Source organism: Arvicanthis niloticus, chromosome 6 (assembly GCF_011762505.2).
Source record: "Arvicanthis niloticus isolate mArvNil1 chromosome 6, mArvNil1.pat.X, whole genome shotgun sequence".
NCBI classification, from domain to species: domain Eukaryota; kingdom Metazoa; phylum Chordata; class Mammalia; order Rodentia; family Muridae; genus Arvicanthis; species Arvicanthis niloticus.
This window is the reverse complement of record NC_047663.1, coordinates 76,580,249-76,606,472: the sequence shown is the minus strand read 5'-3', so window position 1 is coordinate 76,606,472 and position 26,224 is coordinate 76,580,249. Positions and strand designations below refer to the sequence as shown.

The window sequence follows — 26,224 nt, the reverse complement described above, 5'->3', positions numbered from 1 at the left end:
GGAAGGCCACTGAAGAACAGTTCAAGACGGTGTGTGTGTGATTCTGTTCCGACTTCCCCGCCTGGGAGGGAGTGGGACACAGTGTCCAGTTCTTATAGCCACACTGTTTGCTTCCCTGCCACAGCCTCTGGAAGTCTTTACTCAGTCCTGCCCCACTGACCCCAGGGTTGAAAGTGTGAGAAGACAGGAACAGCCTGTTTTTAATTCTTAAACGAAGCCCAGATAACAGTTGAACCACAGTGTCCAGCTTCAGGGCTTAAAGTTCCTTGACTGTCTAAGAGCCCCAAAGCAATAGGGGATGATTTGAGGTGGGCAAGACATGGGTATCAGCTGGCTCAGAGGACTCAAGTGTGCAGTGTGGGCCTCCACTGCCTAGGAACCTACCGGCGAGGAGGGCAGACTTCCTGTCCTTGGAGAACTGCTTGGTGAGTCTAATGAGACTGGAGCTGGGTCTTAGGCATGCAGCCTCTCTGCCCTGGTGCAGAGCATAGCAGGAATCTGGAGGGGCAAGCCTCTGAGTGGCTCTCCCTGCTGGCTCTTTGGCTCACCAGCCAAACTCCTGTGGTTTCAGCCCAGCCTTGGGGACAGCTGGATTTGTTTTGGTGTTCAAACCTGGAGGGGGCAGGGCATGGTTCTAACCCTGAAAAAATAAATTGTTTTCAGGAGAGAGAGAGAGAGAGAGAGAGAGAGAGAGAGAGAGAGAGAGAGAGAGAGAGAGAGACTTCCAGTGGGAGTCCTTGAAGGCTCCTAACCCTGATCACTCCCTCCCAATGCCAGAAAAATGAGTGGCTGACTGGAGCCAGCAGTTAGCAGGTTGCCCTGTGAAATAAAAAATAGGGAAGTGCTGGTAATGGACCCCTGAGATCCAAGACATGGCCTCAGCATAGAATCTCTGGGACCTCCCCATTCTTCTGGATCCTTGCTGTAGGTAACTTGCTGCTTCCAATGCCTGCTGCCAATGTCTGGGTCTCCCAGTTCAGTGAGGTTGCTTCTGGAGATGAATGTAGATCTTCTGGGTGAAGGCAGAAACATGACCACTGAGTGCAAATGTTAGATGCTCTCATTTCAAAATTGAAACAGTAAAGCCTCTGGGCCCAGAATATGTAATTAGAACCAAGGGATGAACCTAAAGGAAATATATTGTCCTAATATAAGATTTATGTACTGGAGCTGTCCCTAAAACTGTTGCCTGTCTGTGGAATTTGTCCCCCTAACTGGGCTGTCATGTCTGGCCTCAGTAGGAGAGGATGCACCTAACCCTGCAGAGATTTGCTGTGCCAAGGTTTGGGGGAATACGGGGGGGGGGGGGGGCGCCATCCTCTCAGAAGAGAAGGGGGATGGGGAATGGGAGAGGGGCTGTGTGTATGGAACTGGGAGGGGGTCATCAATTGAAATGTAAAATGAATAAATGGATACACTTTAAAAAGATATATGTATATATAAGTATAAATGTAAATACTTAATATATGTATATATACATATGTATATATACACATTTGTGTAATATATACATATGTATATATGGTCTGCCATATGTCCCCGGTGGTTGCTCGACCTTAGGCGTCTCTTCAGTGTCAACTTTCCATTTATGCCCCAATCCCCATCTAAACCTCCATCTCAGAGATTTTGTCTCCTCTGTTACTTCCTTGCAAGTTGCTTATGGAAGTCTAGAACGATCGCCCTCCTTGCCTCCTTACTTGCTTGCCACTCAGCAACCTAAGCTGAACCTTGGTGAGGACAGAGATCTTGATGTCCTGTTCTTCACTGCGTCCCTTCCAGCTCAGTGCCAGGCACCATGTAGGAGCTTAGTAAATGTTGATGGAGCACAGAAGGAGTGACTGAAGGAACACTCTGAGAAGAAATGAGCTCTTCCTGACTGAGAAGTAAAGCAGAAATAGGCAGAAGACCTACCCACCCTCTGCTTTAGCAAATATTGGCAAACTCATTCGGGTTTTGGTGGCAAACCAACCTAAACTCTGTAATGACTCAATCGTTAAAGGGAGTTACATCTCCTCCTGTAATGCTTCTCCTCTCCTCTAGGAGGCGTCTCAGGTCATGTTAAAACTCCATTCCTTTTTATATGTGGCTTTTTAGGTCGCCATGTTCAAGTGCATGGAATAGTTTAAAAGGGGTGGAGAGGGTGACAGGCCTGATCGGGGGAGGTCCATATCCTCCCTCTCAGACCCCTTTGACTAGAGCTCCAGCCTAAACAAGAGTTTTGTATGGGTCATGGCCCAAGAGGAAGAAGCGCGAGTTTGGTTTACAAACAATAGGCTCCATCATGCTGCCTGGGCACCAGGTGGGGCCAGGTGGCTTCTGGGAGCCTCTCTTATTGCTGGCATCTCTAGGCTTTGCATTCCCCCGGCTCCCCGCCCCTCCCCCTCCCCCTTTTTGCTAATAACTCAGCACTTAAGGAGAAGTAAGGTTCTTGTCACCTCTCTTTCTTTTCCAACTTTGTAATTCTAGTTCTTTTGGCTCAAGTTTCCCTTGTGTGTTTCTGGTGTGTCATTATGGACAGCTGCGAACATTCGCTTAGCAACCACAAAATTGCCCAAGGCAGACAGACCTGTCGAAGAATGCTGGCTCCATCAGCTCCTAGGTATGCACACTCGGGCAAGTTACCTAACCTTTCTGGCCTTCTGCTTTCTCCTTGGAAATGCAGACAATCACAATAATTATCCCTACTTTGTAACACTGTGAGGCTTAAAAGATCAGAGAGGTGCACCATTTACGGTGCATTTATTCCAGGTCACTGTCCTAAGTACTTTATTTTCATTCTCTTTTAAAAGTTTTGCCTCAACCCAATGGAGAAGATCTATTATTAGCCCGGGTTTTATAGAGGAGAGAGCAGAATCACAGGGAGATTAAGAGGCTTGCCTGAAGTCATGTAGCTAATGGGTTAGGAACCAGGGCTTGAATGAAATCGTCCAACTGCAGAACGCACAAGGTATGGAAGAGACAGAAGCAGTTAAAAGTTGAAAAGGACATTTTTTTTTTTTTTTTTTTTTGATTACTGCTTTCTCTAGAGGCTGAACCAACCCTTGGCTTCATTCTTACAGCAGGAATCATTTGTAAAACATTTCATAGTCCACAAACTGTCTTTATGGCTCTTAGCCCAAGGACTCTTCACAGTAACCATAAGAAACCTTCACCCCTTCTGTCCCCATATAGGGGATAAATGAACCACACAAGGCACAAGGTGCTGGCCAAGGTCACACAGCCAGAAACTGGCAGAGCTGGCTCTTAAACCCTGACTTGTGATAAGGGCAGCACTCTAGCTAAGTTCAAGTTCATCTTTGCTAAGTGCTTAGAATGGGGCTGGGCACAGAGTAAACACGATATAAGTGTTTACTAAAAAACTAAAACTAACAAAGCTCACAGCCCGTTGCTCTGTTCAACAAACAGTTCTCTAGCACCTGAGACATCTGGGGAGTGAGTCAATGCCACCAGACTTCTGAGACGCCTCTTACTCTTCCTTGCCTCTTGTCCCCTCTGTCCTAGGTCGCCTCTGGGTCGGGCTGGTATGTATCTTCTCTCCTTACTCTGCTTGGCTCTTGTTGGCTGCTTGCTATGATCTGGGCTCCTCCCACAGTCAGAATTTGGTTGTTCCTGTTCCTGTTTCTCAGGCCCCTGCCTGCTACAGTCTGATGGAATCTTCTAGGATAGTGTTAACTGGCAGTGATTCCCTGTGTTATCCTGAACTATCAGCTTACTCATCTTCTAACAGGGATGTCAACTAATCCAAAGAAATGCTCTCAGGATCCCCACAAGCCCATGGGAAAGACCCTTGATGAGAGTCTGTTTCTGACAAGACTTTACAAAGGAAGGAAGGAAGGAAGGAAGGAAGGAAGGAAGGAAGGAAGGAAGGAAGGAAGGAAGGAAGGCAAGCTGAGTGTATGCAGGGTTTCACATGAAGTGTTTTCCACTTCGACATGACCCACGGCACTTCTCCTTCATTCCTTTCTTGCTCATTCCTTAAGTTGTTTTAGAAGATTCCTAACATTTCTTGTCAAATTGGTCCCCAAATTATTTCTGACTTGTGCTTTTAGTGGAACAGGTCCAGAAACTCCCAAGCTATGGGAGCATCAAATTGGGACACACACACACACACACACACACACACACACACACACACACACTTCTCTAGTAAGGGGGACTGAGCCTCTATGATGTGTCATATAGCATTTCAGGCACCAAGGCAGCAGGAACAAACAGGCCAGCCATGGCTTCCTATCTCCATGCTCATGGGCACCAGCAACCATAATACCATAAGAACCCTTATCTTGGGGCTGGAGAGATAGCTCAGTGATTAAGAGCACTGACTGCTCTTCCAGAGGTCCTGAGTTCAATTCCCAGCAACCACATGGTGGCTCACAACCATCTGTAATGGGGTCCGATGCCTTCTTCTGAAGTGTCTAAAGACAGCTACAGTATACTCATATACATAAAATAAATAAATCTTAAAAAAAACCCTCAGTTTTTTATTCTGCTGGTTCTGGAGGTTGAGATTTTCAGGATCAAGATGGTGGCATATTTGGTATCTTACATGGGTCTGTTCCTCTCAGGTAGTGTCTTCTTGCTGTGTTCTCATGTGGTAGCGGGGAAAACAAGCTCCTTTATTTTTTTTCTTTTTTTTTATTAGATATTTTATTTACACTTCAGATGCCATCCCCTTTCCCCATTCCCCCCCCTTAGAAAACCCCTATCCTATGCCCCATTTTCCTTTTTGCATTTATACATTTTTTTAAATAATGTTAATCATAAGCTTTATAAGTTTGGAATTGTTCAATCAGAGGTGTAACCCACTGACCGACCTAGATATAACAACTATCTTTGACTGGTGGAGATACATGAATATCTGCCTCCCTGTCTCCCCCCTCTTTCTCTCTTTCATCACCTAGCTTCTCCTATCCTTCTTCTCCTCCTCTTCTTACTCCTTTTCTTCCTCTCAGTACTCCTCCCACCTTAGCTCCTCCTACACATCACCCTTCCTGTTAAAATGAAACTTTTCTCTCAAAATAAAATTAGAGCATAATTATGCCAATTTGTACCCGTGAGGTACAAGATAGTCCTAATACCCAGTCCATCCTTTTGTTGACTAACCAGCACCTCTGTCATCTATCCTAACTAAAACATTTAGTTCTGAACCTGGCTTTAGGATGAATGTCAGCTGACGACCATCCACTCAAATCTTTTCTCTCAAGGTAAATAGCCAGGATTGGCTATGAGGCTATAAGTTTTCAACCCCGTCAGAAATCCAGAATGACTGAGTTAACTATAATTGTGGGAAGCACAAAGCATAGCTTCTAAAACTTAGCCAATTTATAGAGACCTCTGAACACCTGAAAAGCCCCTATACTACCGAACGTTGGAGCATCAAATCTTCAGCCTTCTGGCCCAGAATCATCTGACAGACCTTGGTGATGCAGGATTATTAAGGACTGATTACTCTGTCTAGGCAGATATAATCAGTCGACTATTCTGCATGTGTGTCCTTTTCTGGACAGTAATTTGTCTGTAGATGGAGAGAGGCAATTCTTGCCTAGTGGCTGTTACCACACAACTGGAGTAACTCCAAGGATGCTCAATTTCTTCTTAGAATCCACGACAGGAAGCTGTCAGGAGCAGACAGGTCTCTAATCAATATGAACATTAATATATAAATATTTGTAGCATCAGTTCTATGGACTTCTGATGCTTTGAAAACCAACTATCCATGTAAGGTAACCTGGACTGTTTTCTGTTAACTCCTCTCGGCTATTTCTAAGTAAAATATGGAAAGCACCCTAACAATAAACTCAAAAATATGAATTTGCTATAGTCCCTTAACTCATAGGTTAACCATCCCAAATCAGTTAAAAAAGTTAAAAAAGGGCTGGGTCTAGGCATTGTATTCCTAAATGTGTTATACAGGCACAATGCCCATGAGCGTATCAATATTCATCTCATTTTTATATTAATAAGAGGCTCGTACCAATGAAAACCTTAAATTTGAGATCAAAGTAAATTTTGTACCATTTAAGAATTTATAACTTCATCTTGATAATAATTATACAGATTTCTACCAGTAGGTTATGGCTATGCAGTAAGTCCTAGCTAATCCCCCCTGTTCCAACAAAACCACTACTTGTCCCTAGAAAGACAGACCATTATTAATCACATTAGTCCCCAAGCTCAGGGAATAGGGGCGCTGACTCTTCTTTAACTTCTTCAAGCTGATTAAGGGCGTTGAGATTTTAGAAGAGGGGTGGGGGGAGAGTAAGTTGATAAGCCTCTGATGCTGTGTCTTCACTGAATCCAGATGGAATTCCAGGACATCAGAGGTTTGGGCAGGTCTGCTCAGTATGCTTGATGAGTAGATACACCAAGGCTGTGTATTCTGCAATATACAATTCTCAGAACAAGTTTTAGTATCAAGAAAAAAAAAATTCCCACCCCCTGGGGGCTGACATTTTTTTTTTTAAAGATGTTGGTTCTGAAGACTTTTTTTTTCCCGCTTCTTAAAATTGGTTGTAGAATTTACGTTTCAGATTTTATCCCCTTAGCCTACTTCCTCCCACCACCCAGAAACCTATCCCATCCCCCTCCTCATGCTTCTATGAGGCAGTGACCATACCTACCCCCCTCACTATCCCCTCCCCGCCCTCACATCCCCCCCCCACTGTGTGTTTATTCATTCATTTTTCATTCATTTTTTTATGGGACCAAGAAACTCCTCTCCCACCTATGTCTGACAGGGCCATCCTCCCCTACATATACCTCTGGAGTCTTGGGTCCCTCCCTATGTGTTCCCAGGCTGGTGGTTTAGACCCTGGGGGGCTCTGGTTGTTTGGTATTGTTGCTTACCACCTGGGGTCAATAACCCTTTCTGCTCCTTCAGTCCTCTCACTAAGTTCTCCATTGGGAAACCCCTGATCATATCAGTGGTTAATTGTGAACATTGTCCTCTGAGTGTTTTAGTCTTTGGCTGACCTCTAAGGAGACAGCTATATCATGTTCCTCACATTATGCACTTCCAGCCATCCACAACAGTGTTTAGATTAGGTGGCTGTACATGGGGTGAATACCCAGGTGGAAAGGTCTCCTGATGGCCCCTCCTTCAGTTTCTGTTCCATGTTTTGTTTCCCTATTTGCTCCCTTGAGCATTTTTATTTCTCGTTCTAAGTAGAACTGAGGCATCCCCTCTTGGTCTTCCTTCTTCATGAGCTTCATGTGGTCTGTGGGTTGAGTCTTCGCTAATCCAAGCTTTTGGGCTAACATCCGTGGAGATATGTTTGTGTAACTATCTTCTTTTGGGGTTTTTGGAAGATTACTTTCTTGCTTTTTCTAGGTTGTAGTTTCCCTCCTTGTGTTGGAGTTTTCCACCAATTATTCTTTGAAGTGCTGGATTTGTGTTGAGATACTGTGTAAATTTGGATTTGTCATGGAATATTTTGGTTTCTCCATCAATAATGATTGACAGTTTTGCTGGGTATAGTAGTCTGGGCTGGCATTTGTGTTCTCTTAGGGTCTGTATGATATCGGTCCAGGATCTTCTGGCTTTTATGGTCTCTGGTGAGAAGTCTGGTGTAATTCTTATAGGTCTGCCTTTATATGTTACTTTGCCTTTTTCCCTTACTGCTTTTAGTATTTTTTCTTTGTTTCGTACATTTGATGTTTTGACTATTATATGTCGGGAAGTATTTCTTTTCTGGTCTAAACTATTTGGAGCTCTGTAAGCTTCTTGTATATTTATGGACATCTCTTTCTTTAGGTTAGGGAAGTTTTCCTCTATAATTTTGTTGAGGATATTTACTGGTCCTTTTAGTTGGGAGTCTTCCCCTTCATCTATACCTATTATCCTTAGGTTTGGCCTTCTCATTGTGTCTTGGATTTCTTGTATATTTTGGGTTAGTAGCTTTTTGTATTTTGCATTTTCTTTGACAGTTGTGTCAATGTTTTCCATGGTATCTTCTGCACATGAGATTCCATCTCTTCCATCTCTTGTATTCTGTTGGTGATACTTGTGTCTATGACTCCTGATCTTTTTTTTAGGTTTTCTATCTCCAGGGTATTGTCCCTTTGTGATTTCTTTATTGTTTCTACTTCCATTTTTAGATCCTGCATGGTTCTGTTTAATTCCTTTTCCTGTTTGGTTGCATTTTCTTGAAATTCCTTAAGGGATTTTTGTGTTTCCTCTTTAAGGGTTTCTATCTGTCTACCAGTGGTCTCCTTAAGTTCTTTAAGAGTGTTATTTATGTCTTTCTTAAAGCCCTCTATCATCATCATGAGAAGTGATTTTAATTCTGATTCCTGCTTTTCTGGTGTGATGGGGTGTTCAGGGCTTGCTTTGATGGGGGAGCTGGGTTCTGATGATGCCATGTAACTTTGGTTTCTGTTGCTTACATTCTTGCTCTTGCCTTTTGCCATCTGGTTAACTCTAGTGCTGCCTGTACTTGCTGTCTCTGACTGAAACCTGTCTTTCTAGTTATCTAGCTTGTGTCTGATCTCCTAGGGGTCCAGATGTCTCTGTGATCTTTTCCAGCTGCACTGATTACAGTGGTACCTCTAGGATGCCTCAGGATATGGTGCCTCCAAGGTAGTAGTCCAGCTAGGTGTCTGCTGTTCTGGGTGCAGTGTCTCCTCTAGAATATCTCAGGATATGTTGTCTGAAGCTCTGAGTTCATTTGTTCCTCTCTGGATCTTGATTGAGTGAACCTTCCAGTATGTCTCAGGTGGAATCTGGGGTCCACACAACAGCAGACCTGGCAGAGGTCTGATCTAGGCCTCAGATCTGAGAAGTAGTTTCTAAGACACTGTCCAAGTTAGAATGCCTGGGATCCCTGCTTCCTCTGGGTTCTTGGAGGTTGGGGACAGAGCTGCCACCCAAGATCTGTTCAGTGCTCTGGCCCAGACCCGAAGGAACCAGTGTTCCGGGCCAGGAGTGACTTCCTGGGTCCTTTTGGTTCCCAGTTACTCCCTGTTTAGGGCGGGCCCTGCTGTCTGCTTACCTAGGATACTGCCTGAGTTCGAGTGCTTGGGATCCCTGCTTCCTCTGGGTTCTTGGATGTTGGGGGCAGAGCTGCCACCCAAGATCTGTTCAGTGCTCTGGCCCAGACAGGAAGGAACCAGTGTTCCAGGCCGGGAGTGACTTCCTGGGTCCTTTTGGTTCCCAGTTACTCCCTGTTTAGGGCGGGCCCTGCTGTCTGCTTACCTAGGATACTGCCTGAGTTCGAGTGCCTGGGATCCCTGCTTCCTCTGGGTTCTTGGATGTTGGGGGCAGAGCTGCCACCCAAGATCTGCTCAGTGCTCTGGCCCAGACAGGAAGGAACCAGTGTTCCAGGCTGGGAGTGACTTCCTGGGTCCTTTTGGTTCCCAGTTACTCCCTGTTTAGGGCGGGCCCTGCTGTCTGCTTACCTAGGATACTGCCTGAGTTCGAGTGCCTGGGATCCTTGCTTCCTCTGGGTTCTTGGATGTTGGGGGCAGAGCTGCCACCCAAGATCTGCTCAGTGCTCTGGCCCAGACAGGAAGGAACCAGTGTTCCAGGCTGGGAGTGACTTCCTGGGTCCTTTTGGTTCTCAGTTACTCCCTGTTTAGGGCGGGCCCTGCTGTCTGCTTACCTAGGATACTGCCTGAGTTTGAGTGCTTGGGATCCCTGCTTCCTCTGGGTTCTTGGATGTTGGGGGCAGAGCTGCCACCCAAGATCTGCTCAGTGCTCTGGCCCAGACAGGAAGGAACCAGTGTTCCAGGCTGGGAGTGACTTCCTGGGTCCTTTTGGTTCCCAGTTACTCCCTGTTTAGGGCGGGCCCTGCTGTCTGCTTACCTAGGATACTGCCTGAGTTCGAGTGCCTGGGATCCTTGCTTCCTCTGGATTCTTGGATGTTGGGGGCAGAGCTGCCACCCAAGCTCCTTTATTTTGAGAACATCATTTTCATTTACTTATTTTTTTGAAAGAAGGTCTCATTATGTAACCCAGGCCATCTTCTGAATCATGATCCTCCTGCCTCCATCTCGCACGTTGCTAAGATTACAGGTGTCTATGAGCGTGCTCAGCTAATTTCTTTAAGAACACTGCTGTAGAATGTTGTCCTGTGAGCATTTAATACGCGTTGCTATTTTGATCAGCGTCCCTCTGACTGACTGCCTCAAGAGACCTTCAAGAGCAGTCCTGCTAATGTTTCCTCAGAGGAAGAGGAAGTGGGAAGGATTAGCAGAGTCCCACCTGAAATCTCAGCCAACACCCCTGCACATCCCTGCCAGCTTTGTGCACATCTATCCTAATTGATTCTGGCTTTGCTGTCTCGGGAGGTGCTGGAGTCTTCTGAGGGAGGTGGGTTAACTGAAGAGGGAACTGGAATGCTATGGGGAGGTCATCATCTGTACAAGGGTGAGACTCTATCAGCAATGCAGGTGCTCTGGGGTCACCACACTCTGGTAAGCAACCCCTTGACCTGATAAACTCATAGATTTAAGAAAATGGACGTTGGTGGACTCATACTGTGGTCTGTCATGGGTGAGTATGCACTTGTGTACGTGTCCTCAGGAAAAGTTAACAAAATAGGCACTGATGAAACTAAATGGAGTCTTTTCCCAAATGGCGGTATCTCATAATGCTATTGTTTTGAGACTTAGGTTTAACATACAAAGTTTGAGAGATGCAGCACACGAGAATTCAGACCACAGCATTGCAATCTGCTACTCCCCCTCCCCCCACATGCCCTTCTCAAATGTAAATTGTATCCACTCTATCCCAGTAACCCCGGAGTCTTAACTGTTCCATCATCAATTTTGAAGTCTCATCTAAATATCATCTAAGTCAGATATGAAGGTATGATTCATCCCGAGGAAAATTGCTCTCCAGCTGTGAGCTTATGAAAGTGAACGTTATGTGCTTCCAAAACCTAATGGTGGGGCAAGCATAGTGTAGTCTCACTGTAAAAGAGAGAAATAAGAAAAAAAAAAGCGGTAACAGGTTTCAAGTAATCTGCAAACCTTAATGCCTAGGAAGAGTCTTAAGTCTAGCCTTTGCCTTTAGACTTAGTGAGGAAGGCTTGCTTCTGCAGGTTTGCTGAGCTGTGGTTGTTCCTTCACCCCTGCTAATCATAGCCTCTGGAAGGTCGTGTCCTCACTGAAGTTCTAACACAGGCTGGAGTCTCAAGCTGGCTGTGGGGATCTCAGGGATGTTTTTACACCAATAGTTTCACTGAGTGATACCCTAGTGGGGCTTCCCTACAGTGGTCGTGTCTCTGTGGTTAAAATTTACTAGGGTTCTGCCCCAGGGTTCTCTGAACATCCCTTGAACTGCAAACAGAGGCAGCTACATACTCGTAGGTTATGGACACCAAAGACAGAATCCAATGGATAACAAATATATTGTCTGTACCCTTGTAGTGGTGGTGGGTGGCAATCAAGCCAAGCCATTCACACAGCCTCTAGGTCTGCTGGAGCCAATCCTAGGGCAGCATAAGTTCCAGGACACAGCAACCTGTCAGCAAGCTTTACTATGGAACACTTGGCTTATGGTCTCCTGTGTGCCTCTGAAATCACTGGTCCATTGTGTTGGTAAAACATACCCAACTTCCATGCTAACGTCACCACCAGGTCACGTGGTACATCTTTATACCCTTCCAAACAGCCTTTCTCATCTTTTCCAATATGGATAGGCCAGGAATTCGCATTTTAAAAAGTGCTGCTTCCCTATCGATAAACAATCCTGTCGAAGTTGATTCTCTCTTCTCTCATTTTACTAAAGTTCCCAGAGGAGACAAACTGAACACTTTGCTTAGAAATAACTCCAGATAAAGACCTGTTTTCATTACTTAAGCTTCTGCCCTCCCTGAAATACTGGCATATGAACACAATTCAGACAAGTTTTTCCTGCTTTAGCAAGGATTGCCTTTCATCTGTCCAACAATACATTCCTCCTTTCTGTTTGAGACCTTATCAGAATGAGCTGTTGTAGTGTAGCGACTTCCTTTAAAATGAAGTAAGGAATGCTCCTTAACACTCAAGAAGCAAGCAACTCACAAGTCTCAGGAAATCCCTGAAAGCAAATCCACAAGGCTGGTTCTTAAAAAGGCTATACAAGCAATAAATGTTGCTAAGGACAGATCCTTCAATTTATGGAGTCACTGGAAGTTATACAGAGAGCTCCAGGTTTCAGGTTTTCTTGAGTTGTCGCTCATACTGGGATGGGCTTTTGGTAATACAGAACTTCATTTGAGTCACCTAGGCTTCTATAAGTGACCCCAGTAAACCTACTGATTCACCTAATTGGACTTTGGCAATAGCTTTAATTTTTTGTTTATTTGTTTTTTTTGTTTTTCCCCCATCTGAGGTGAGTCAATATCTATACATGTCTCCACAGAAATACAATACCTTCCTATCAATTCTGCTCACATTCACTTTGGGATTCCCCGAGCACTGAGGCTTTCTCTGAAGGTTTCCTGTTTCTTTTCTGTGCGCTGGCTAAAATCTCCCCTTAATGTCCATTCACAGCGATGTAGGCTTTGTGTAGCATGAACCTCAAAACTCCTCTACCCACGATACGTTACTCATTTCTGAAACTGAAGTACTTGTTCAGCAGCATCTCTATTTCTTGCTACCTATTTTTGTTCTGTCTCTTCAGGCTATTATAATAAAAGTACTGCAAGCTTGTGGCTTATAAATGACACACGTCTATCTCTCACAGTTCTGAAGGCTAAGAGAACTCATGACCAAGACGCCTGTAGACTAAGTGCCTGCTGAAGGCTTGATCCTCCCATAGCTGTGTCCTCATTTGGTAGAAAGGACAAATAACCTCCCTTGAAATTGTTTTGTCATGACAAAATCATTCTTCAAAGGATCCTAATTCCACACGCCATCACTGTGGGAGTTAGGTTTCAGCACATGACCTGGGTGAGAGGAATTTAGCACATGCTCCAATCCAGGCTGTTTGTAAAATCTAATTCTACCTTTCAAGCTAAAAGAGGAAGCCATTCCAAATGACATCTGGATTGTTTGCTTTTAATATCTGTGATAACGTGACATACAGTTCCTGCTGCTGTGTCTTCCCCATTATGATGGACTGCATCCACAAACCGTGAGCCAAAAGAAACTCTTCTTTAAGTTGCTTTTGTGGGATATTTTGTAATACAATGAGACAAGTATAATAACTAATACAGATCCTCATTCTTTTATGTTACCAGGACCCTGGTTTAAAGAAGACCATGTGGTTACAGAGAATAGGACTACATTTCTTATCCTATTACAGATCTGAAAGGGCCATGTATTTGAATTCTGACCAATGATATGTGAGCAGAAATATGTAGGTGGCAGGACACATCCCTCCCCCATCTGTTCTTCTTACTTGGAGAACATAGTGTTGGGCCAACAAAGATAAGGGCAACAGCCTGGAAGAATGTATCAAGAAACAAGATGGAAGGAAAGATAGAGACAATATTTCTTCCTGGTATAAACTACTAATATTTTGTGTGTCCATTACATTACCCAGCTCATTTCATCAGTCAGTGAGAGAGAAAATTTAAAGCTTTTTGCTATGGTTATTACTTGTCTACTTCCTTTGACTTTACCAGTCTGTCCCTCATGTATTTTGATAAGTTTTCATTGGGAATTTACATATTTATAAATACTCCATCTTCCTGATGAGTTGACCCTCAATTAGTTTGTAATATCTTTATCTTTGATATGACTTCTTTGCCTTCATATATCTTTAATTTCAGTTTTATTAGGCTTACAATTCTTCTCTGTATGGTACATCTATACACTGCACAGAAACCCATGGGATGTCTGTTTTTTTTTCTGCCTACATGTCTATACTTAAAACACTTACTTAAAATACTTAAAACACTTCTGTGCAAAAAGGTTTTCATTAAGTCTCCCTTTTATATCTAATCTCTCACTTTTTTGATTATGTGAAGTGCTTCATCCATTATCTCTTTTATAAAACACTTTACATTTTATTAAAAATTTTAGAGTTACAGGAAATTTCAAATGTTCTCTGAAGGGTTTCCCACTTACCCTACATTTAGGTTCCACTATTAACAACAACCAGAGTTATGAGTTTTTGCCTTTTAATGACTATTGATGCAATAGCACTTAGACATATCACCTTTCAGTATTTGATTGTTCTCACTTTGTAATTCCTATTTTCTTCTTTTAGATTTTCTGAATGTTCTTTGGAAATCCTTTTAATTTCTCTATTGATTTGTCAGCTATGCCTCTTCAGCTACTTTCAGCTATTATCAATGGTTTCTCTAAGGATTGCAGTGTAAAATATTTTTTGCCTTGTACACTACAATTTGAATGAATATTTTGTGATCTTGCATAAATATACAAAACTCTTGCAATGACATAGTTCTAGTTGTCCCAGCCTTTCTTCTCTGCATTCTGTATGCCATAGTTGCTATGGGTGACCTAACTATCTATATTATAGGCCCATCAAAGTAACTTAAACATGGTAAGTTTAATATTTAATTAATTTGATAATATTTAATAGTTCTTTGACTAAATGTTTGCTTTTTAATATTTTTATTCTTTAGATTACATAATTTTTATGGCTCTCTCTTTGATCCTCTGGTCTTTCCTCTTATTTTAATTCTATTATTAAGCTTACTTAATATTTTTTAGAGAAAAATTCAGGTGCATTCTTTAATTTCTGTAGCTTCTACTAGGTTTTAAAATACTTCTCTCTTCCTTTTTAAAGATTTTTTATTTTTAATTTGTTGTAAGTCTATTCTCTTGTGAGTTATTTAGCAGAGTTGCTTTTAAGTCTATCTATCTATCTATCTATCTATCTATCTATCTATCTATCTATCTATCTATCTATCTATCTATCACCACATCTGGGTCATCTAGGCATTTGGTCACCTCTAGAGAGTGATTTTCATTTTTTAAAAAATTCTTTATTTTGTTTAATTTCAAGTTGTGAATTATATATCACAAGGTCTATATTGTGAAGACTCTGAATCTGTGATAGTTGTGTATTGTTTAAGTTTGCAGAGATACGACCAAAGGCCCAAATGAGTAACTTGAAGGGAAGAGGGATTTATTTTGGCTCATGGTTTCGTAGGGGTCAGTCCATAGTTCTGTGGCTTCATGCTAGTGAATAGAGTGATGTGAAAATTTCTGGTTTCTTTGGAGACTCAGTTGTCTTATGTGATGTTTTTCTGGAAACTGTCTTATGAGTGAATGTTTTTGCTGAAGCAGACACATGGGAGGCTGTTTTGCTAACAGACACATGGTGTTTTTATGGAAGCAGCCTGGTAAAAGGCCATGTAATGTTTTGCTAGAGCAGATGCTTGAGAGAAAACATGATGTTTGGGAAGGATATAAATATAACCCACCAGACAGTGGATGCCGCTGTGTGGTATTAGCTCACCTTATCATTCTTTGCTAGTTATTATTAGTTGTGACTTCATAGAGAAAAATACCTTCAAAGAACTGATGGAGTTCCTGCAGCTTCTTCCCACTTCTGTGGACTTGAGGCAATTGGCAGAGCCTTGCTGTTTCTTCTGGATTGACCTGCCATTGCTGATTCCTGAATGGTGTTTGCTAGTGGACTGAGCTGCTGCTGCTGATTTTTTGTGAACTGAACTGCTGATATCCTGACAATGAAGATTGAATTTTCCCCAAAGAACAATTTCTAAACAGATTCACGTCTTCCTTCACTCTATTGAACTTTCTTTTCTACTCTCTCTCTGGTGGGTGGTGGGCTAGAACGAAAGTTAAAGCATTTAAGAACCCTCATTAAAAGTAGGTTTTGAAAAATCTAAGCCTGGCAGTGAAATCGTGTGGTAGAGAGTTTTTGTTTTTGGGTTTTTTTTTTTTTTTTTTTTTTGAGCTTATGGGAGACCAGAAGCAGAGAATGAGGCAGGAGCCAATAACAAGATACCAGGGACCCACATCCACAGTGATCAACTTCCTCCAGTTAGGTCTTACTCACCAAAATTTCCCAAACCTCCCAAAATAGCATCACCACTGAGAATCAAGCATTCTGATGAGCCTGGAGGGGACATTTTATATTGAAGTCCCAATAGTTTTGTTTTTGTTTTTTAAAGCTACCAAATATCATGTCAAGTATCAAAAGCATAATCTTGACTATGATGACTCGCATTTCAGATCTGTTTCAACGTTACCTATAAGATGCTTTTAATCAGTTTTGTAGACCCAAGGTAGAAGAGTTGAGCAAAGACATTGGAAGGGTTCTCTCTTTCTGTCTCTGTCTCTCTGTCTCTCTTTCTCTCTCTCTCTCTGCGTGCACATGTACACATCACAGTAATTGTGTACATATCACAGTGCATGTGTGGAGGTCAGAGGAAAACTACCAGGAGTTATTTCTCTCCTTTCATTTTGTTTGAGGCAAGGATTCTCTTGTTTCTACCTCCTCAGCTGATACATGCCAGGCTAGCTGGCCCATGAGCTTCTGGATTACCTACCTCTAACTCCCATATTGCTGTACAAAGTACTAGGATGAGAGATGGTGGAGCACATGGATGGTGCCACAAGAGGAACTAACACAGAACTGGTGTGTTAAAAGCATGTTCAAACCCTAGAAACCTCAAAAGACCCACAGGAGTGGATCAAGCGCTCTCTCTCTCTCTCTCTCTCTCTCTCTCTCTTGCTCTCTCGCTCTCTCTCTCTCTCTCTCTCTCTCTCTCTCTCTCTCTCTGTGCCTGCCTTGGAGCAAGTTAGCAGGTGACCCCCAACTAGGTATCAGAAGCAGACATTAATATACCCAGCACCTGGAACACCTCTCCAAGCTAATGCGGCATCTCAGTGACCTTAGCCTTCAACCAATGACCTTTTTCTTCCCTGTATATTCTCATACCCTTCCCCCAAACTGGTTCACTCCAAATAAAATGTATGCATTCAAACCTACCCTGAATAAAAGAAATATGAACAAGCTAAAATTGTCTCAGACAATTTTAAAGATTGCTAGAGAAAGCCTTTGCCTAAAAGAACTGTAACACTAAGATTCTCAGAGAAGGCCTGGCAGGCAGCATCTAACATCCCAGAAGGAAGAAGTCCCTTTCAAACTCCTTGGTACACCTAAATATGCCCACCTCCCAACTTAATGTCTGCTTCATTAAATTTTTTAAGTTAGATTTTTAAAAACTCTAACTTAACAAATCTAATTAAGTCTCACTTTCAAGGCTTTAACCCATTCTGAATTTATTTTTGTGCATGGTGCAAGATGAGGATCCAGTTTTGGTTTTATCTCTCAGTTTCCCTGTTTAGTCTCTCTGTTCCTCCCCAACTCTCTCTCTCTCGTGTGTGTGTGTGTGTGTGTGTGTGTGTGTGTGTGTGTGTGTGTGTGTGACTATCTTGATGTGCCAACACCATTTATTGACTTTAATGGTGCGTATTGTCAGTATGACAATCACCCAGATGATTCTGAATGTGTCAGTAAGTTATTAACCTTGCTTTAGTTGTTGTGGAAAGTCTCATCTTAATTGTGGGCAGAATCAGTCTCTCAGAAGGGAATCCTGAAGTGCATAAAATGGAAAAAGTAATCTGAGTACTAGCTCTAGCTTTCCTTCAATTCTTACTGCTTCTTTACTGTAGGTGTGCTACGACCGCTTGCTTTAAGCTCCTGCTGCCTTTACTTCCTCACCACGATGGACTGTACTCTGTAACTGTGAGCCAAAAGAAAACCTTTCTCCCTTAAATTGTCTTTGCCAGTTTTTTTTTTTTAATTCTAGTAATAGGAAAGAAACTAAAACACTATTTATCGAAGAGACTATTTTTCCACGTTTTTCTTTCTTTTTCCTTCCTCCCTCCCTCCCTTCTTCCTTTCTCTCTCTTTCCCTCCCTCCCTCCTCCTCCTCTCGTTCTTTCTTTCTTTCTTTCTTTCTTTCTTTCTTTCTTTCTTTCTTTTTCTTTTTGTTTTTTTCTTTAATTCCTGATCTTGTTGTTTCTTGCCTGGTACTCACTGTGAACCTCAGGTTGACCTTGAACTCAGAAAAAGTCTTTGTAATTCCCCCTCCAGAGTACACAGCTACACACTGCCATGCCCGGTTCTCTCTTCTGTACTCTAAGCATGCACACTTTTTTTTCTTTTTTTTTTTTATTTATTAGATATTTTATTTACACTTCAGATGCCATCCCCTTTCCCCATTCCTCCCCTTAGAAAACCTCTATCCCATGCCCCCTTTTCCTTTTTGCATTTATACATTTTTTTAAAAAAATGTTAATCATAGGCTTTATAAGTTTGGTATTGTTCAATCAGAGGTATAACCCACTACCCAACCTAGATATAACAACTATCTTTGACTGGTGGAGATACATGAACATCTGCCTCCCTGTCTCCCCCCTCTTTCTCTCTTTCATCACCTAGCTTCTCCTCTCCTTCTTCTTCTCCTCTTCTTACTCCTTTTCTTCCTCTCAGTACTCCTCCCACCTTAGCTCCTCCCACACATCACCCTTCCTGTTAAAATGAAACTTTTCTCTCAAAATAAAATTAGAGCATAATTATGCCAATTTGTACCCGTGAGGTACAAGATAGTCCTAATACCCAGTCCATCCTTTTGTTGACTAACCAGCACCTCTGTCATCTATCCTAACTAAAACATTTAGTTCTGAACCTGGCTTTAGGATGAATGTCAGCTGACGACCATCCACTCAAATCTTTTCTCTCAAGGTAAATAGCCAGGATTGGCTATGAGGCTATAAGTTTTCAACCCCGTCAGAAATCCAGAATGACTGAGTTAACTATAATTGTGGGAAGCACAAAGCATAGCTTCTAAAACTTACCCAATTTATAGAGACCTCTGAACACCTGGACACCCACTCTACTTCAAAACGTTGGAGCATCTGTTCTTCTGCCTTCTGGCCCAGGATCATCTGACAGACCTTAGTAGCATGCACACTTTTGTAACTTGATTGTCCTTACATGTTTGAGTTTATTACTTAGTGTTTTCCTTGGATATCCATGTCTCTTCCAACACAATACCTTGTGGCTTTAGTGCAACAGCTTTGTCATATAATTTGAAATAAAAAGAAATATTTGTCTCTAACTTTGTTTTCCTCTTTCAAGATTGTTTTTGGTCCGTTTGTAGACTTATATGGTTCCATTTTAATTTTGTAATTATTTTTATTTCTGTTTCTATGAGAAGAACTTTTTGGGCTTTCAACAGAGATTACACCAAGTCTGCGTATCACTTTGGGTCTAATAATACTTTGGTTTTAATAATATTAAATCTTCGAATCCATGAAAATGGTTTATCTTTGTATTTATATTTTCTCCTCACTTTTTAAAATCAATATATAATTTAAAATATGTGTCTTCTTTTTTTGGCTAGGCTCATTGTGGGATTGGGATTGAACCCAAGCCTTCCTCCATGTAGGCAAACACTCCACCAATTGAGCTACCTCTTATCTCTGGGATTTCTTCCATCCACTTCGCACAGTTTATTGTGGTAAAAACTCATGTGAATTTTGAAATGTAGTTTTCTGTCTTGCTATTTTGCTCAATCCACTTATTAGTTCCAACAGGTGTTTGTTTGTTAATTTATTTTACTTTTATCTTGTAGAATCTAGAGTTTCCTGCACACACTGCCATTTTACTAGCAAATAGCATAGCTATGTCTTCCTTTGTAATTTGGATGTCCTTTATGCAATTTTCCTGTCTGTGTTCCTCTTGAAATCAGAGCTAAAATACTATCCTGAATTCTGAACAGAAAAGGCAGTAAAACCTGTGTCTGATTCTGGGAATTACAAGATATGTTGGTACTCAGTGGCTTCATGCAGGGGAGGATGAGGAGCAGAAGCCAACCAGGTCTGGAAATCACATACACTCCGGGGCTCGTAGCTTGGCACACATGCACTCCTCTTTGAGAGCCAAGTCTTCTGCTCTGGTGGGAAATTAATTTCTTGCTTTAAAGACAAGGAGCTCAGACTAACCCCAAATGTCCAGTGGCCCTACAAAACACAGTGATAACTCTGGAAAGGTCAATCAGAAGCATATGGGTTAGATTTCGTTTGAAATCACATGAAGATTTTAATAGAGAAGAAGTTCTCAAGAGAACAAGCATGTTTTGACATTCCTTTCTGAAATCCCAAACATTCGAGAGATGCTTTTGAATAGTCCCCTAAAAGTAAAACAAATGAAAAGCCTTTCGAGTTTTAGAACTTGAAAGAAAAGCTGAGTAGGCTGTCTCCATTCCTTTTGTATACTAGACTGACTATATTCCTGGTATAAAGCCATCTGGAGAAGATCAAAACAACGACAGCATGGCCTGTGTTCAAGATCCCTCTTCTGCCATGTCACCCTTGGGAACTAGGAGAGGCTATTTGAATTGCCTCAAGTTTAGTTCCTTTGTGTGTTAAATAAGGTTATTACATCAGTTCACAGTGCTGTAGAAAAGGGAAGATATCTACGATGGTACTGTGTAAAATTTCTGAATTATAGCTAAGCCCTGATAATGTCCTGTCAATCTGTATTGTTATAATGTTGAATGAATCTGTCCATATAAATAGCATTTTCTCATTCTTTTAACAGATAGCAGTAATTTTAAAAAGTAAGTTGAAAGGAATGGAGAGATTGGCTCTGAGATTATAGATTTATGCTGCTCTTATAAGGGACCCAAGTTCAATTCCTAGTACCCACCTTAAGGGACTCACCACCACCTGTAATTCTAGCTCCAGGGAATCTGGTAATCTCTTCTGGACTCCTAGAGCTCTGCATGTAGTAAGTGTACAGCCCTGCCAAGTACAAATAATTTAAAAATAATAAAAATACATCTCCAAATATAAATTTCTATTTAATTTACTCTTGCATTAGAATAAGGAAGTTCAAGATTTAGCTATAGTACTCAAATATGTTATTTTTGATCATGTCAGAACTGGATTCAATATTTTCTCTACTATTTATTAGTTATATATGTTTGCTGAAGGAATTCACTTCTCTAAATATCTCTTCTCCAAATGCAGTTGTCTCCTTGTATTGCTATCAAGATGAAATAATTTATGTGAGCTGACTGGCATAGTAATCATAAGTTGTAATTGATAAAAAATAGCAACCACCACTATCATCATCAACCACAAATAGTCATTCATTTTCTTATTTCTCCCTATATTAAACATTGTAGTCAACTTAAATTCCTCAGGTATCCATCCAAAATAAAACATTACAAGTACAATTACTGGATACTTGACTGATTCTTTCGTTTTCTTTTTGGGTCAATTCTACTTAACATTGCCCTTCAAATGCACTTTCAAGGAGTATTAGAAACTATATCATCCTTAGAAAGATGGCATCTGGTTATAGATTCACTACAATTGAAATCATTGCAATTATAGGATGCTGCAATTTTGGTGACACGAGGAAGGGTCATCAAATGAACAATTTTTACACCTCTTACTTTCAACCCTGGGGTCCTTAAGCCACAATGCCACAAAAAGAGTAAGAGAGTCTAGGTATAAATTTATATTCTACATCTTCTTGAAAAGTCTTTTACAGCAGAGGAACTAGGGAACATTAATTGTCATGATGAAAGCAGGAGAGAGGAGCTAGTGTGTGTGATAAGAGATTTCCCCTTTCATTCTTCAGGCCTTATGTTGTATGTGCATCTTTTCATCTTCCTTTATCAGATGAAGAAATCACAACAGAACTAAAAATTAAAAATAAGTTCTCACTTGCATAGAAATTTTTTTTCTGGCTTACAGAAAGAAGGAAAATTCAAGAGAAGTTTTCCCACTGTGTCCATCTGTAAAATGGGCTTTCTACAAGGAAACAAAACACGATCTTGTGTAAGATTTTTTTTCTATGAATAGAATACTATGCAAATATCCAGTGCATGCTCAGACCCGATCTCCAAGCCTTTCTTTCTTCTCTGGCAACTCCCCTAAATCACACTGGCTTCTCAAAAGTGTTCTTGAACGTACTAAAACATCATTCCACTCCACATAATGAAAGACCATCTAGTGTACATGCAGATCGTTTTTTTCCAATAACGTTGTAGTGACAAAAATCAACAAGTTTCTTGTCAGAACATCTTGGTCATTAAAAATGCATTAACAACTCATTATTCAAGATGCTGTACTAATTCTATTCATTTCCTATTGAAGCTTATTAAATCCTAAGAGCCTAATCAACCAGAAGTAGTGTTCAGTGGCCACAAAGAATATGTTCCATTAAAAGGGAAAAAAAAGAAATATGACCAAAGTGGTAATTATAAAACATTGTATTTATCTGGCACAAGCTCTTCTAATGGGTTGAATGGTTTTGATGTTCTCATAGAAAAGGGGTTGGGATACAATTTATTAAAAAGTAAAACTAAAGGGGTGTTTAAGTGTGTGTATGTGTGGGAGGCAGGCAGTAAGGCCTTTAAAGGGAATTCCAGAATTCTCTAGAAATGACAGATTACTAGAAGCAATTCTGTAACGGATTTGAAAACTTTACTCCCCCTTTTCATCTGTTGTATTTTTTCTTATTTACTTTACGTCCTCCTCTCATCTTCCCTTCCCTCCTCTCCTCCCAGTCCTTTCCTCTCATTCCTCTCCCTGCTACATTCCAGTCCTTTCTTTCTCCTCAGAGAGGGGGAAGCCTCCCATGGATATCAACCTGCCTTGGCATATTGAACTGCAGTAAAACTATGTATATCTTCTCCTATGTGGCTAGGCAAGGCAGCCCAGTTAGGGGAAATGGATCCAAAGGCGGGCAACAGAGTCAGAGACAGCCCCTGCTCCTGCTGTTAGGAGTCCCACAAGAAGACTGAGCCACACCACTGTTCTGTATGTTCTGAGGGTCTAGGTCTATCCCATGCATGATCTTTGTTTGGCAGTTCAGTCTTTATGAGCCCCTATAGGCCCAGGTTAGTTTATTATGTATGCTTTCTTATGGTGTCCTTGACCTCTCTGGCTCCTTCAGTCCTTCCTCTCCTTCTTCAATAGAATTTTCCAAGCTCTGCCTAATGTTTGGCTGTGGGTCTCTGCATCTGTTTCTATCAGTTGTTGGGTGAAGCCTCTCAGATGACAGATATGCTAGGTACCTGTCTGCAAGTATAGCAGGATATCATCAATAGAGACAGGGGTGGAAGTTCTCTCTTATGGCATGAGTCTCAAGCTGGGCCAGTCATTGGTTGGCCATTCTCTCAATTTCTCTTCCATTTTTACCTCTGTACATCTTGTAGGCAGGACAAATTGTGGTCTAAGTTTTTGTGACTGGGTTGAGGTCCCAGTCCCTCCATTGGCAGTCTTTTTTCTGGTTACAGAAGATGACCGTTTAGGTTCCATATCCCCTATGGCTAGGAATCTTAGCTAGGGCTACCCTCATAAATGCCTGGGAGTTTCCATTGTTCTAGGTTTCTAGCTCATCCCAGAAATAACTGCCTCCCAACCCCACCACTGATTCTTGTTCTTTCTCCCCTGTACTCTCTCCCCCTGACCTCCTGCTCCCCTTCTCAACCATCCCCCACCCAGTTCCCTCTCTCCATTTTCCCCACCCTGTGTCTATTCTGTTTCCCCTTCTCAGTGAGAGTCAAGCAACCCTCATTGGGCCCTTCTTGTTATTTAGCTTCTTTGAGTCTGTCGATTGTAGCGTGGTTATCCTCTACTCTATGGCTAATATTCACTTATAAGTGGATACATATCATGTTTGTCTTTCCGGGTCTGGGTTACCTCACTCTGGATGATATTTTGTAGTTCCATCCATTTGCCTGCAAATTTAATGATGCCATCATTTTAAATAGCTGAATAATATTCCATTGTGTAATTGCATCACATTTTCTTTATCCATTCTTTCGTTGAGGAACATCTGGGTTGTTTCTAGTTTCTGACTATTATCAATAAAGCTGTTATGAGCATAGCTGAGCAAGTAAGTATGTTTGTGGTATAATGAAGCATCTTTTGAGTATATGCCCAGGAGTGGTATAGTTGGAGGCAGGGCTAAATATCATGGAGACAGGAATATTCCTCAATAGTAGCTCTACTTTCTAAATATTTCAGAGCCTTCCAAACTGCAGAGTACAAAGCTTTAGCCTCTTGGGTCATGACTTCATACATAAATTCACAGTTGTATAGAGATTTAAGATGGATGTATATGGAATAGAGGTACAAAATACATACCTAACAAGTGGTTGTGTTGCTCTGTCTACTCCATTAAGTGAGTCCCTCCAAAGGAAGTGTGACAGTTAACTTTGATTATCAGCTTAACAAGATTTAGAAACAATTAGTAGACAAGCCTCTGGATATGTCTGTAAAATGTTAGCTGGATTAGGTTAGCCCATAGATGTATTTTTGAGCGATATCCTTGGTTAGGTTAATTAGAGTGGCAAGATCCCTTAATGATGGGAGGCACCATTCTGTGAGATGGAGTCCTCTACTAAATAAGGAGATAGTGACTGAGCGCTGGCATTCATTACTCTTTGCTTCCTAAGTGCAGATACAATGTGACCTCAAGGGATTGTTGTTATACTTTCTCACCATAGAAGACTGGCCCTCCAATTTCTGATCCAAAAGAAACCCTTCCTCTCTTAGATTGCTTTCGTCAACTTCCCCGGCACCAGCATAAGCAGCTAACACTGGCAGGGACTACATAGTATTAACTTGGTGTGGGCAGCAGAACCACCACCTTGAGACATGGCATAGATTCAGGCTACATTTGTTGCAGTGACCCGAGTTCCATAACTGGAATGCCTCGGATCTTTGCGACCTTTCTGAACACTCTAGTACTGTGTTCTCTATGTTCATACATACATATTTGCTTTTGATTAATCAATAAGAATGTATAGATCATTGGTTAAATATTGAGCCCTGTTTCACCCTCAAAGAGTTGAAGCTTAGTTTGGGAAAAATCAAGACTTATGCATATGAAATAATGGAAGAGCATGACTTTGGATAGGTAGATTCTGCTTTCCCCCCAATATTCCATTTCCTGTCTCTTTGGTGATAGACTCCAACCCCACTTTTTTTGTGGAACTGTCATTCTGTGCTTCGTGCTTCATGCTCTCAGGGACTATTATCCAGTCTTTCAAACACATATGTTATTAAAGGTATCCACCATTATAGTGAGCATCATGAAGCTACTTAAGCAGTCACATGACCTAACTCTTAACTAATTGGTGCATAATATTTCTCTTGTTACGATGCTTGGTTCAGAGATGGGCATAAAGTTATCAAAAGTCTGGCAAAATATGGTTTCTGAACTAAATTCTTGGAGACCTTTGGGCTCACAGTGGCAAATTTAGAAGATCCATTGTCTGCAAAATGTACCAGGGTTTTAAGAAGCTGTAGGATGTAGATTCATGACATGCCCAGATATCTGTGGGAGATGCTTTTGAAAGGAAGCTGGTCCTGTCAGGCAAGAGATGCCACCAGTCAGCTTAGGAAACTCTTAGCATCATGCCATTTAATTCCAGCCATGGCTAGAAAAACTACTTCATCGTGTCTTGGCAGTATCTTTGTTTTGCTGATAACATCATATTATAAGACAGGTTATATTATGACAACCAAGTGTCCCTAAGCTGATGCTCTAACTATCTAATGATGACAATATCACAGAAATCCCAAAGGAGATGAGTACACCAGACTTCTAAGAGACATGGGATCTAGTCAAAGCCAGTAACTCCCTACTGGAGAATTCTAAAGCACCTCCAAGAATGTGCTTCTGGGTGGTGCTGTTAACAGGGCAAGATTCTGCATGTAGCTGTTGGGAACTATCTTGACATTTTGAGGTGGAGACTCTGCCTGACATGGGAGCCATCCCAGAGAAAGGGAGAGATGGGAGAATTTGAGATGACTCCCGACACCAGCATCCATGTCTTGCCTGGAGAGAGAGCTACCTCCAAGCTTTTCAATTTTGCAGCTAACAAAAACCAGCTCATTTTACTTTGTGCTTAACACAATTTAAATTGTAAATTGTCACTTGCTGAACACCACACAAACAAATGCGTGACTCAGATTACAAATGTGGTGATTTCAGTAAACAAAGTGGAAATGATCCCTATGGAAATTAGCATAGCTTCTGAAAGCACATGAAATGGTGGGGAATGGTCTTTGAAAATGAGAGGATATCTGTGTTAGAGCAACAGAAAGGATTATACACGCTATAATAAATTAATCAAAGCAGCGTGGAAATCTGAAAAGAGAGAGAGAACAGAAGCAGTCTGATGTGATAGTAGAAGTAGCAGACAAGGAGTCAAGGTCCTGATTCTTGCTCTAGGCCCAGCCAACCGATATGGCTGACTCAAACTTCGGACTCAGTTTCACCTTATGTTGATGCACAAGACTGGACTCCGGGATTTTC

General features: G+C 41.6%; 1 long non-coding RNA gene across 1 annotated transcript in view; it reads left to right on the top strand.

Moving 5' to 3' along the window:
* The first annotated feature begins 226 nt into the window (after positions 1–226).
* LOC143442828 (uncharacterized) overlaps positions 227–26,224 on the top strand; it is an 87,791-nt gene continuing 61,793 nt past the window's right edge. Inside the window, exon 1 of the long non-coding RNA XR_013111343.1 lies at positions 227–425. This is a non-coding gene — a long non-coding RNA (uncharacterized LOC143442828). The remainder of the gene's footprint in view (positions 426–26,224) is intronic.